We start from the raw sequence: 14,893 nt of genomic DNA, 5'->3' as shown, positions 1-14,893 counted from the left end.
ATTAAATGACAAAAGAATAATAGTATTTTTAATTCACTATTGTACATGAACAACTGACAGAGACATCGTTTATTGCTTATCCCTAACTGCTCACAGATAGGTATCCTGCCTGTTTGAGTCACTGCAGTTCATAGAATCAATTACACAGCACAGAAACAGGTTCTTCAGTCCAACTTGTCCATGCCAACCAGGTGTTCTATATAAATCTCGGCCCATTTGGCCCATGTTCATCTAAACCGTTCTTATTCATGTATCCATTCAGATGCCTTTCAAATGTTGTAATTGTACCAGCCTCCACCACTTCCTCTGGCAGCTTGCTTCATATATGCACCATCCTCTGCACGACAAAGTTGCCCTTAGGGCCTATTTTAAATTGTACAGTGTAGACTTCTTTTCCAAGAATTCCAAGATTCTATCCAGAAAACAAAGAAGCAACTTTGATATAGATTCATGTCAGCATAACGTGTTACTCGGAGAACCACGTAAAAGGTGTTCATACTACCGTGCCTATTGCCCCTCTTCTTCTAAATGGAAAAGTTTGCAAATTTGAAAAGTGCTGTTGAAGATGAAAACCACAGATAGTCAGGTAGATGGGTTACCACTGGGAAAGGTAGGAGAGGTAGGCAGGTCATGCAGGAGTTTGCTGATACTATCCCCATCTCAAATAAGTATCTGTTCTGGATAATGTCGGGGGCGAAAGCCTCTCAGGGAATATAGCACTGACAGCCAGATTTCTGGTACTGGCTCTACTGTAATTGGAGGTGGTCATGGTGGTGGTAGTGGTATGTCAGGTTCCACACGATCAATCGATTGATCTCTAGTCAGAGGCACAGACAGACTTTTCTGCGGCTGACAGTGAGCTACCAGAATGTTGTGATAGTAGGAACTGCCGATGCCGAGTCTAAGATAACACAGTGTGGAGCTGGATGAACACAGCAGGCCAGGCAGCATCAGAGGAGTAGGAAAGTGGACGTTTTGGGTCTGGACTCTTCTTCGGAAAAAAAATGCATTGCATTAACATGGCTTTGCGCTTCGGAAATCCATCTCACTAACTTGACTGAGTTTTTTTGAAGGTAGCACAAAGAAGATTGATGAGGGCACAGCAGAGCTGATCAATGTGGACTTTAATAAGCCGTTCAACAAGATCCTTCATGGTAGACTGGTTAACAAGGTTAGATCACATTTAGTACCAGGAGTAATCTCTATTTGGATACAGAAGCAGCTCAGAAGGTAAAATCAGAAGGTGATGGTGGAGGGTTACTTTTCAGACTGGAGGTCTGTGACCAGTGGCATGCCACAAGTTCGGTGCTGGGTCTACTGCTTCCTGTCATTTATATAAATGATTTGGATGTGAACATAGGCCTTACAGTTAGTACATTTGCAGATGACAATAAAATCGAAGGTCTAATGGGCAGCAAAGAAGCTTACCTCAGAGTACAACAGGATCTTGATCAGATGAACCAATGCACCAAGGAATGGCAGATGGCATTTAATTTAGATAAACATTAGGTGCTGCATTTTGGGAAGGCAAATCAGGATAGGATTTATACACTTAATGGTAAGGTCCTGGGGAGCACTGCTGAACCAAAAAAGAGACCTTGAAGTGCAGGTTCACAGTTCCTTCAAAGTGGAGTTGCAAATAGTTAGGACAATGAAGGTGGTGTTTGGTTTGCTTGCCTTTATTGGTTAGTCAGCTTCTTGTTGCAAAAGTGCACTGCATCAGTCAACCTCCTCAGGTCCAGATAATCTGAAATCTGAACTTCAGCTAATGCTTGCTCAAACAACTGTATATAATGCCTGCCATGAGTATCAGGTCACTTATTTTCCAAACTGCAGCCACACTTTTAAACATTGGTTTTAAAAAAGGTGTCTTTTTCAGTTCAATCCCAGTTGTTAAAAATACAAATCACATTGCCTTTACACAATACGAATGCAAGGTATTACTGCTGATGTTCACATTGTGTAATGCAGGTCAGCCTTCACCACGGCCTGCCTGAAGGAAAATGGAGCTGGACTGCCTATCATGCTGTTCAGTGATAGGATTTATATGGCTCACTAAAATAGTCTAAATTAATTGCTCAGAATCATACTACTTACAAAATAGAGTTACAACTCAAAAATTCAATCAAATGTGGAGTTACAGCTTCAGAGGATCTCCACTAAAAAGGAGGTGTTGAGAATTCTGTTGAGTCCAGTGATACAATTCAAAATACAACCAGCAAGGAAGCTACACTATACATAGAAGCTTTGAAAATATTTCTCATTACTGGTGAAAAAAAATTTCATATCCTGACTCAACAACATTTACATTTAATGTCATTTCATAAGGTTATATTCTGCAGATAGAATGAAGATATGCGCTATCTGGTAGCTCCCAAGAGGAAACTATCTACACCCCCTTTAACCCACCAAATCTACACTTCCCTGGTCACAATGGTCAATTTAGCATGGCCAATCCACCTGGCCTGCCCATCCTTAGACAGTGGGACGAAACCAGAGTACCCAGAGGAAACCCACGCAGACACAGGAAGCATGTGCAAACTCCACACAGTCACCCGAGGCTAGTTACAGTTATCTTCAGTTTCAAACAGATGCAATAGACAATTAATGGACAATTACAGGAGAAAATAACTCACCGAGTGCCTCAGGTTTAACAAATCAATTCACTCTTGGCACAATCAAATTTACTTTGGGGCATCACAAATAGGAAAAAAAAACACAGGCATTAATGTCTGTAATGGAGTCAGTGATTGCTTCAGGGTTCTAAACACCTGTAGGGTCTAAAGGATTCACAACGTTCCCCGAGACACAGCAGGTTTTCTTGTTAAAAAACAGAGAAGTCGCTGCTTCAGGTGAGAGTAAGTACAGAGAAGCAGTAAGCAGGACCTGTCTAGGCAAATGCTGTAGCAGAAAGAGAGAGAGAGACACACAGACGTACACATACATGGAGAGAGAGAGAGAGACAGAGACAGAGACAGAGAAAGAGAGAGAGAAGAGAGAGAGAGAGAGAGAGAGAGAGAGAGAGAGAGAGAGAGAGAGAGAGAGAGAGAGAGAGAGAGAGAGAAGATGCAGAGATACATGCATAGGGTTTCTATGATTCTATCCTCTGCTGTAGGCAACTGTTCAGAACTTCAATTATTTTAAGAACTAGGTAATCAGATACCTGAAAAGGAAGAAAAAAATACACAGGTCTTGCACAGACCCTGCAAGGACACAATTGGACAAATGGACTCCTCCCAAGCAGTAACGATTCTATATTGCAGATAGCCTAAACTTCCATTCTCATTTCGTACCTCAAAACAAATTGTCAAAAACTGCTAACTACAAAGTAACAGTATCAGCCTGGAGATTAAGGCAAATCTTCAAGAAAGAATTCTGATTATACTGTGGAGCACATTATATAAAAACCTTTTTAAACTGTTCCCATACAAATTTATCCTCGAAATAAGATTTATCTTGGTTTCAATTCAGTTTCACTTCAAGCTTTACAGGGTTAATAAGATTCAACAAATCAAACTGGTCAACATCAGCCATTCCATGAAAGAACTTTCTAAAAGTTCAAGCAGTCTGAAATCAAGTCAATTATTGTGACTGAGTCAAATTCAAAAAACCTGCTCCAATAATTTCTCAATCCCACAGTCTTTAAAGTAGAAACACTGTAGTAGCGTGTCAACTGTTAATTTCAGGAGATGGCAAGAGAAGAAAATGAATGGCTTGTCTCACATGGATGCCTCATGTGGGGCTTAGAAGATTCACTAAATTATAATTGGGTACAGCTTAAGAGGCTGTTATTTCTCTGTTGATGCATCTGAGGTATCATACAAGATAACAAAATTCAAATTGCAATAACCCTTCGTCAAGGCATAAAGTAAACATAAGCCTGAGCTGCCAATTCACATATAATTAATTTTTACAATTGGTCCTTTGAAGAGCTAAATTAAGATCCTACATCAAACTTCAAATTAAAACACTGCAATTTATAGGTCTGAATTTTGGAATATTAATGACGGCAAAACTCTTGAGTTCAGCAACCTTACTCCTCACAACCTGACAGCAACTTTTGGAATATTGACAGCCATAATAAGAAACTGCAATCCAGAATTTGCTGTCAGTGATTCTACTGTTGTCCAGCAAGTCTCCACACTTTCCAAATAACGAAAAATGATTCAACTGACAAGAACCTTTCCTTTGTGCTCTACTATCATGGATAAAGATCCCCAGAAGTTATATCTTGAACTGGCTTTTCTAATCAGACGATGTTTGAAAATTCCTCTACTTCAATACTGAGAGTTTCTTCCAGGCACAAGTTTCACAGGAACATGCAGTGCTACATTCCTCCGAAACTCCAGTGGAGCAAAGTATAGTTGGCCAAGGACATGACAGAACCCATTTAATGGCACTATTTGTCCTGTAGCAAGTTCTACAGCCCAGTGAAGACTGATTAGGGATGTGGTTACAGCCAGATGATTGGGACGAGAGTAGTTGGACAAGGGAAGGGTGCAGTTGGTTGGGTGCAGCGGGGATGACCAGCTAGTTATTAAAGGATCAGTTCCATACTTACCCAGATGTCAGATTAAGTTTAATCTGCCACACATTTCCAGACTAACTCCAGCTAAGTACAATAGAACTGTCTGACTCTCACGAATGCAGGATGTTGGGAAATAAATTGAACCTTCCTAAACAAAGCCATGTAGGTCTGCACCTCAGACATTGAATCCTGGCACGCAACGCCAGTCAGATATCTAGTTGGCCACAATCTGGAAACTAGATGATTTGGTGTCTTGAAAGTTTTTGAGAGACTTTAAGAAGACCCCAGAAGTTAGTGGTGAGTACCGTCACCTCACCACTCTCTGCAAAATCTGGGGCACAATTCTTCAATGATTAACATTAAACAAGATGGAGAGACCACAGCATAGGGTAATATCACTGGACTGGTAATACAGAGGCTCACACTAATGCTCTGAAACAAAAACAGAAAGTTCTGGAGAAACTCAGCAGGGTCTTGCAAAATCTGCAGAGAACTGTTCTAACAAAAGGTCACTGGACTCAAAACTCAAGCCAGAGTCTCCTCATGACTACTTTTCTTGACATTACCTCTACAATCCCATGCCTCTTTCAAAGTTCAGGAGACATCCTTCCTCCTGACAAAAAAAAACGTGTTCACATACAGTTTGCGGGCCAGGTCCCACTCTTGTCATGAGTTATGTTGTTTGTGGTCCACCACACTTTACATTATGATGCTCACGTCAATATTTAAATACTTGAGGTCCATTCACCTGCATTCTTCACTTGTTGTTGCTAAATAATACTTTAACTGTTAAGTACTGGGCTTTATTTCCCGTGGTGGGAACTACATGATGCTACTGTACTCATGAAACGACAAATAACATTCATTACTTTGAACCAGATAGGTTTACTGGCCTATGAGTCAGTTTTCACGTGGCTTCATATCCACAGCAATGTGGCTGACTCCTAATAATCTTCTGAAATTGCCGAATAAGTCACTCAGTTTGACAGAAATTAAACACAAGCAACAAATTGCCAGCAAATTTTACCCTATGAAAAATGAAGATAGAACAATTAAAAAATGCCAAGTAATTAATTAAACACTTCACAGAAAGAGCACTTATACAAAGATTGCAGTTATTCAGTATGTGTACAATCTTCTACTCTCTAGTAAGCAAAATTAGAATGTCATTAACTATCTGCTTTTCTGAAGAAAGTGGCTGAATAGAAAACCAACACTCAATACTGAGCTATTTATTCAAGGAATAAAAAAATAGGAAGGACAAAGCACTGGGAGCTGGCAATTACTGTTACAATCACAAACTAAGACTGTTCTACTTCAACGAGTAACTTTTCTTTCTTAAAAAGGAATATTGTAGTAAAGTATTAACATTTAGTTCAGAAAGTAGTTTGGTGAAACAAAACTACCAATGCATTCTGAATTTAGTGCACACAGGAAAAAATTCACGTCAATCATTCCTAATATCCTGACCCATCAGATTGGTTTAGCAACATAATTCATTTTGCTTTCTACGCAGAGAGCTCATTCTATGCAGAATACAAGATGAAGGAAGTAATAATAAAAAGGGCTACTTTAGACCATATGTAGATACAGTAGGCTCCGAGGTTAAATATTTGCTTTATTCATAAAAATTTGGGCCCTGTATTTAAGGAAGGTTGTACTGGCACTGAAGGGGGTCAGAGGAGATTTATAACAATGATCCCAGGGATGAAGGGTTTGTCACATGAAGAAGGGTTGAGGGTTCTGGGTCTTCACTCAGTGGAGTTAAGAAAGATGAGGAGACACCTGATTGAAACTTACAAAATACTGAACAGGACAGAGGCAGAGAAGATGCTTCCAGTTGCAAGACAGATGAGAACCTGAGGAACAACTTCAGAGCAAAGGTCAATACCCTTTCGAACATGATGAGTCAGAGGGTGGTGAATCTGTGGAACTCACTGCCACAGAAGGCTGTGGAGACCCTAAAACCATGTTATTTGAGAAGTTTAGCTTTATTTAAATATTATTCAATAATCTAATGTAATTGATGTAGGTTTATCAAATTTTAAGCCTGGATGAAAGTGTAGAGGGGATTTACCAAAATGTTAACAGGGAATAAGTTACACGGAGGGACCAGACAGGCTGAGATTGCTATTATTATTGCTGTTGAAATTGCATAGGCATTGAAAAGTATACTCAGTAATGAATAATTCGTGTAAGATGTAAACCATGTTTCTGTCAAAGTACTGCATCATTGCAAACGTCCACAATATGGTTATACAAGACTTGAAACCCAGTGGATAAGCTTGAAGCTGCAATCCATGCCTCTCAGCAGTGACCCATCTAAACTGCGCTAGATTTGCTCTGTACTAAGATCAGAAAGCACAGCGTTTCCAGCATATTTTTATTCTTGCTCCATATTTAGTGCATCTGCAGTATTTTGCTCATTTGCAATTGGTTCTGTTCATCTCATCCTGATTTGAATGCAATTATCTTGCTGCCTAATTACCTCCAGAATTGTGACTCCAGGCTGTTTCAACCAGTCTCCAAGTCTCTACTGTTTTTTTTAAACTTACCAAATGTGCCTCCAATCTCCTCACAGGTGCTCCTTAAATCTCCCTCTCAACCACAATAATTCTATGAAATTATCTTGTACCCAACTTTGAATCTAGGAGGTCAATGCTCTTGGTACTTAGACTTCTCAGTGCTGTTCCCTCATCCATTGCTTCATCAGATCTCTATGTGCACATGGAAAATAATGGAGGGTACTGTGAATCTTCTTTATATATTCCCTTGCGGAAATCATCCAGGCAAGTGGGACATGGGCATTGCTGGCTGGCCAGCATGTATTGCCCATCCCTAGTTGCCTTCGAGAAGGCGGTGGTGAGATGCCTTCGTGAAACTCTGCAGTCCATGAGATTATATAGACCCACAACACCCTTAGGAAGGGAATTCCAGGATTTTGACCCAGTGACAGTGAAGGAACAGCAATATATTTCCAAGTGAGGATGGTGAGTAGTTTGGATGGGGAACTTGCAAGTGGTGGAGCTCCCATGTATCTTCTGCCCTTGTCCTTCTGGATGGAAATGGTCATGGATTTGGAAAGTGCTGTCTAAGAATCTTTGGCTAATTTCTTCAGCACATCTTGTAGCCAGTACACACTGTTGCTACTAAGTCCCGATGGTAGAGTGTGTGGTCGCTTATGGATGTGGCATCGACCCAGCATGCTGCTTTGTCCTGGATAATATTAAGCTCCTTGGGTGGTGCATTCATCCAGGCAAGTGGGGAGTATTTGAGATAACAAGGTGTAGAGCTGGATGAACACAGCAGGCCAAGCAGCATCATAGCAGCAGGAAAGCTGATGTTTCAGGCCTAGACCCTTCTTCAGTTTGTAATCTGGACATCCGAGCCAGCACTCATCCTCTCACTTTCACTGCAGTCCTGAATGATTCATGCAAGTGTCAAACTGAACGTAGAAAAGAACAAAACCATCACCTTAGCTTCATCACACATGGCAGTGCAGTCACCAACTTGACCTTTTTTTTAAAACCTCTCCCCTCAGCTTTCTAAATCAATTCAAACAAAACACTGGCCCAAATCTACCAGGAGTGCCCTTAGATTATCACAGACCTGACCTAAGCTAAAAGGTGCCTGTTGGAACCTCTTGGAAGTCCTAGCACACTGACTTTGATGTGATTGCATAGAAATTTACAATTCCAACAAGCAAACCAACCAGCATCTGGAACCCCCTGAAAAGATCCTCAACTCTGAAATCAAAGTGTGCGTTTTGGAGGGCTCTGATGTAATAATTGCCTCAATAGTTTCACAGGAAAAGCTGGATAGTTTAGAAACATATTCGAAGTGCTCTGTAGCTAAACTTCTGACCCTGCCAGTCACTCTCACTAACCAACATGCCCCAAAGACACCAGATAGCCCCTCTGTGACATGGCCTCACCATCCACATCCACCCCCACTCACCGATATGCCACTCTGCTCCTATTTTCTATGCTTCTACAAGTTGTGGCGAAGATTTATCTCAAAACACAACCTAAACAAAAAGTTTACAAACACCTCAGATTGTTAAAAAGCTTTGAGCCTTGAAGATTTTACTTATCAGATACAGCAACTAATACTATAAAAAGGAGTGCAGTTTCCATAAAGTTTTGTTGGGTTCATTACAGAAAATTCCTCCGTTTGAAGCATTCTGCAGGATCCCCTATCAGAAGACTGGCCTGAAACATCATACATAAGGAACTGCGCAACTTTCTGTCACTTCTTGGTGGGAAATGGCGATTACCTCAAACTGCAAAACTGTTGCATGCCTGACAAACTTGTCAGAATTCTTTGAAGAGGTAACAAGTAGGTTAGACCGGGAAACCCAGTGGATGTTATCCATATAGACTTCCAAATGGCCTTTGATAAGGTGCCTCACGGGAGGCTGCTGAGCAAGGTGAGGGCCCATGGTGTTCAAGGTGAGCTACTGGTTTGGATTGAGGATTGGCTGTCTGACAGAAGGTAGAGAGTTGGGATAAAAGGCTCTTTTTCGGAATGGCAACCGGTGACAAGTGGTGTCCCGCAGGGTTCAGTGTTGGGGCCACAGCTGTTCACTTTATATATTAGTAATTTGGATGAAGGGACTGGGGGCATTCTGGCGAAGTTTGCCGATGATACGAAGATAGTTGGACAGGTAGGTAGTACTGTGGAGGTGGGGAGGCTGCAGAAAGATTTAGACAGTTTAGTAGAGTGGTCCAGGAAATGGCTGACAAAATTCAGCGTGAGCAAATGCGAGGTCTTGCACTTTGGAAAAAAGAATACAGGCATGGACTATCTTCTAAACGGTGAGAAAATTCATAAAGCAGGAGTACAAAGGGATCTGGGAGTGTTGGTCCAGGATCCCCAAAAAGGTTAACTTGCAGGTAGAGTCCGTGATTAAGAAGGCGAAGAGGGTTAGAATACACAAGCAGTGATGTGCTTCTGAACCTTTATAAAGCTCTAGTTAGTATTCTAAATGGGGCCTTTGTCCAATTTTGAGCCCCACACCTCAGGAAGGACATACCGGCGCTGGAGCGTGTCCAGCGGAGATTCACACAGATGATCCCTGGAATGGTAAGTTTAACGTATGATGAATGGCTGAGGATCCGGGGATTGTATGCATTAGAGTTTAGAAGGTTGAGGGGAGATCAAATGGAAACTTACAAGATAATATATGGCTTAGAAAGGGTGGATGCTGGGAAGTTGCTTCCGTTAGGCAGGGAGACTAGGATCCGTGGGCACAGCCTTAGAATTAAATTTAAAACTGAAATGAGACATTTCTTCTGCGAGAGTGTGGTCGGCCTGTGGAATTCATTGCCACGGAGCGCAGTGGGGGCCGGGATGTTAAATGTCTTCAAGGCGGAGATTGATAAATTCTTGATCTCACAAGGAATTAAGGGCGATGGGGAGAGTGCAGGTAAGTTGTGTTGAAATGCCCAACAGCCATGATTAAATAGCAGAGTGGACTTGATGGGCCGAATGGCCTTACGTCCACTCCTATGTCTTATGGTCCATCTAATTTTTATTTTCAGTAAAATGCATTGCACGGATTTCCAAAACTGGAAGTCAATTCCATCGTTATGTTGATTGAGGTGTGTGGAACCTCATAACAACTGCATAGTTTACAGGGAACATTGCCCAAGATAGACAAAAGGCTCTCTGATGAAGGGTCTAGGCCCGAAACGTCAGCTTTTGTGCTCCTGAGATGCTGCTGGGCCTGCTGTGTTCATCCAGCCTCACATTTTATTATCATAGACAAAAGCAATGTCTTTTTATACGCTATTCTGTGTGACTGGCTTTGCAGAGCTGGAATCGGTCAAATGGCTGCATGAGCAATTACAACCAGTTCTAAATGGGTTTTCCATATACATCATGGAGGATTTCTTTGCAAAGACCCTGCACGACCATATGCAAGGTCCATGGGGTGTCTTGACACAGAGTGGTAGGTTCATAAATGAGCTAGCATCAGATTCACTTCTGTATTTAAACATGATTAATTAAATAATCCACACTGTACTAAGAGGTATACTATAAATCAACTTAAGACTATCAATTCAGATCACCGTAGCGGGAATCTTGCAGCAAATAACTCACTTTCTAACTCACCAAAAGTGGTCCACTATCTACAAGTCATGAATGTGATGGAATACTCCCCATTTGCCTTAATGAGGGCAGCTCCATCAACATTCAAGAAGCTTGACAGCATCCAAGACAAAAGAATTCTCTTAACTGGTAACTATCCATCACTTTCTTCATTCATTATTTTCACCAATGCCACACAGCAGGAGCAGCATGTACCATCTACTAGCTGCACTGCAGTAACTCTGGCTAGCCTACTAAACCAGCACATTCCAAACCTGCAATCTCCACCATCTCTGCAGGACAAGGTTAGCAGATGCATGGTAGTTCTACTACCTGAAATTCCTCTCAAGCTACGTACCATTCTGACTTGGAATAGTATCACCATTCTTCCACCGAACTTACTTTCAAAATGCATTTTTGAGTGCCCTATTCCCAATAGACTGAAGTAATTGAAGGAGGGCTCACCAGCACCTTCTCCAGGACAACTCGCATAGGCAACAACTGCTTGACTAACCAGGAGAGACCTACATCTGCTTGTCTAACCAGAGACATCTGCATTCCATGAACAAAAAAAACAAATTTGACAGTTAATGGTCAAATTCATGTAATACTTTCACAAAGCCTAATTGAATCATTTCTAGTACCAACATTTAGTACCTAATTGATTTTTAAAACAAAGTAACTGGACTGTGTCCTCACATCATAGTTAATTTCGATGGCTGAGCAGTTGGAGATAATCAGGCTGTAAGCTTGCATTGTTCGTCAATCCTTTAAGTAGAATTTACTAATAAAACACTGGGGAGGTTGGAAATCAAATAAAAAGAAAAACTGCTAGCAAAATTCAGCAGGTCTGGAAACAACTGTGGAATCGTCAATACCTAGCATTTTAAGTTGATTGAATCTTCTTCCTTGAATGGATTTTACTGGGTGTCCACTCCAAGGTTCCACCCACCACTGGCAAAACAGCAGCGCTGATGGGGGGCAGCAAAGGAGGGACATTTCCAGCATGCAGTCGACAGTTCTGTAACTGAAGTTGAGCTTAGCTTTTACGTACATAACAGTGGATCTAACAGGGCTGTTATCAAGGCAACCTACAAGCAAGGAATAGAAAGGGACTAAAGATGGGAGCCCAAAACACAGCAAACATTAAAAGGTAAGCATGCACCTTGCTTGCTACAGCAATTCAACATAAATAGAACTGTGAGACCAATATGGATTAGAGAAAAGTAATGTGTCTCAGCTACTTAGCAGTCAAATGGATGCCAGTAATCACTTTGATATCATGTCAGTCTTGACTGCCGTGGGTAGAATATAAACCAGACTGAAAAACTTAGAAAATATTATGGGTGACCTGACTGCACAACTGTGTGAGGAAAAAACAACATTTGAGGTCACTGTTCAGACAGGAAGATTATGAATATAGTTGGACAGCACAGATGGATTGAAGGTATGTTTGACTGATCACTTTAGTTTTAAACCGGAGGGGGGATAGGACGGAGAACAAGTGAGCCGAGATTATACCTTTGGGGAGGTGGTAAAATTTCAGTGACACTTGAGTATATTCTCCCTCTATCCTTTTTTCAAATTTATATTTACATATTGCTTACAGTAAAAAGAAACAGCGAGAAGTTTTCTCCCATAAGTGCATGGATATAGGTTTTAAAAGAAAACTTTTGAATTTTCATGCCCATGCCCTTTTGGAGTCCTGCCCCTTTGGTTCTTCCTTCCTTCCTATTTTCAACAGCGCTACAGAAATGCCAGGAAATAACTATTTCCAACAATTGATAATCCAAGCATAGCTCCTATATTCAATTTCATGATTGATTTCCCAACTGTCAAAATCGTGGGGATTTCCAGTCTCTAGAAACTGAACTCGGCCAACCATACAAATAGAGAGGCTGCAAGAGCCGGTTGATAGCTAGGAATCTGGTTCTCGTCCTCACTGCCCAGAACTTATCCATCATTTACCAAGTGCAAGGCAGGAGTGCAACGGAATACAAAATAAATGGATATTGCTGTACAAACTCAGCAGGTCTGGTAGCATGTTAAGAGAGCAAGAGTGCATGAGCAAGTGACAGATTGAGAGTCTGATTTGATTTGTCCAAAAGCTCATTTCAAAAAGAAACTATATTCGTAAAGTTATTTCCACTAAATTATTTTAGGACAAAAACTGAACTATAAATACAGCATTGAAATTCTGCAGAATTTCAGAAATTATTCATCAACTGATAAGACATGCTTGGTAAGTTTGATTAATTCTTAACGTTTTCTTTAACAAAAAAGGTAACGAGTTACTGTTGACAACTTGCTTTTATGCAGCCTTTTTAATGGTGCCTCACCTCCCAAGTACTACACAGGAGATCTATGAAACTAAATTTAGCAGTGTTCAGGAAATTAATTAGGAGTTACATGGATGTCCAAAAGGCCAGAAAAAGGCCAGCAAGGTAAAAGGGCAATGAATAGAATTTGCTGTGACTTTTGCCATGGGCAACTAAGCTTTGGCTTCATACTGCAACCAATCAACTTTTGTTTTAAAAACAGTCAATACTTTTGCAAGAGCAGCATCCACTGACTTAAATAGGTGCAGCATTAACCGACCCAAAGGATTTCTGTTTCATTTCCACCAAAATATCAATCACTTTCAGAATTTAGCTCAAAGTAATTTGATGAGCATAGCCCATCCTTAAAGTCAGAATATTTTATTTCTTCCACGGTAGTGCCTTTGAACAGGAATTGGATTTCTATTGGTTGACTGTATGCTTCTAGTGAGTTTAATCAATAAATGAACTGAAGACAATAATTTGGTCCCTTCAATGTGTCACTTATTTGTTCAAGCCCCAAGGAGTGTCAATAACACTGTGTAAACCTAATTGGAGCCATTAAAAAGTAACAGGGAAAACTTGGAAAATAGTTTTTTCTCTTATCTAAAATTATGGAATTTTCATAGAGACTCCATTTCAAAGGTATTTTCACCCCTGAAGAAGAATTATTTCTAGTTTTAACACAATGTCTTATATCAGCTATTGGGAGGTGCAATGTGTATTTTAAGGCTTCCAATCGTGTGATATGGCTACATACCATTATTCTATAAATTGCTCACATTAAGTAAATGCTGCTGATAGCTGTCATTTGAAGGATAAACTTTTGATTAGTTTAAGGGAGACACAACTGATTCTTCAGTTTTGTTTCGAAACAATGGACATAGCATTGCAACGGAATACTTGAATTATGCAACCTTTTTGTGGATCATCGTGATACTAATTAAATTGACCGTTTCACTTTCATGTCAGCTAACGTGTTTACTCAAGACTACTTATTTAACATAGAAGAAAGCAAAACATTTCCCAAATATAAAACCTATATAGCAAAGAAACTAAGGCTTAAATAAATGTAAAGCAATTATACCTCTGGTTATCTCTCTGCACACACATCAACAAATCTGAATACTTTCCGGTTTTATTAAAACAGAAGGAGAACAAAACATATTTCTGAAGGGGGGGGTCTAGGCCCGAAACGTCAGCTTCCCTGCTCCTTTGATGTTGTTTGGCCTGCTGTGTTCATCCAGCTCTACACCTTGTTATCTGAGACTAAAACATAGGTGTGCACTTCTGGCTGGCCTGCAATATGGTTGGAAGCTCAGCCAGAGGATCAAACATAACTGTAACTCAGCTAAAAATATGATTCAAACTCAAATGCATTGAATAGAAATGTGTGTATATAGAGCACATCCCCAAATTGTATGATGTTACTTAACCTCAACTGCAGCAAAGGCAAAGTCTACAAGTCATCTTAGCACTCTTAAAATAGAAAAGAGAAACCAGCCTACAGTGACTCCTACTGGAATTGGAAGAGCATGGTCATCTGATAAGAACAAGTTTAAGCTCATTTGATGGTGCAGAGGTTGGTTAGCTCAGTTAGCTGGAGGGTTGGTTTGCGATATCGACAGACACCAACGCCACAGGTTTAATTCTCATCTTGGCTAGCATTATCACGAAGGTTGCTTCTCCAATTTTCCATTCACTTAAGGCATAGTGAACCTTAAGTTAAACTGTCAAGCAGACAAAAGTCTATATTCGTTTGGGACAACAATAAAACTAATTTTTCACCATCACCTGATACATGAGAACCTTAAATCTGAATAGTGGTCACATGCTTAATGAATGAACCGGGTTGTGAATGATTTTAATAGAGCAAGCAATTACATTTGGGTGATAGGAAAAATATTTTTAAAAAACTTAAAATTGTATAGTTGCGTACACTTCACGCACAGAA

At 40.5% G+C, this 14,893-nt stretch overlaps 1 protein-coding gene across 1 annotated transcript in view; it reads right to left on the bottom strand.

Annotated features, from left to right (window-relative positions):
- Positions 1–14,893, bottom strand: part of cdc73 (cell division cycle 73, Paf1/RNA polymerase II complex component, homolog (S. cerevisiae)) — a 308,312-nt gene that overhangs the window by 175,739 nt on the left and 117,680 nt on the right. The gene's annotated exons all lie outside the window — the stretch shown is intronic.

The sequence above is a fragment of the Stegostoma tigrinum genome, chromosome 8 (assembly GCF_030684315.1).
Source record: "Stegostoma tigrinum isolate sSteTig4 chromosome 8, sSteTig4.hap1, whole genome shotgun sequence".
Classification (NCBI taxonomy): domain Eukaryota; kingdom Metazoa; phylum Chordata; class Chondrichthyes; order Orectolobiformes; family Stegostomatidae; genus Stegostoma; species Stegostoma tigrinum.
The sequence above is the reverse complement of the archived record's forward strand: the minus strand, read 5'-3'. Positions and strand labels throughout refer to the sequence as shown.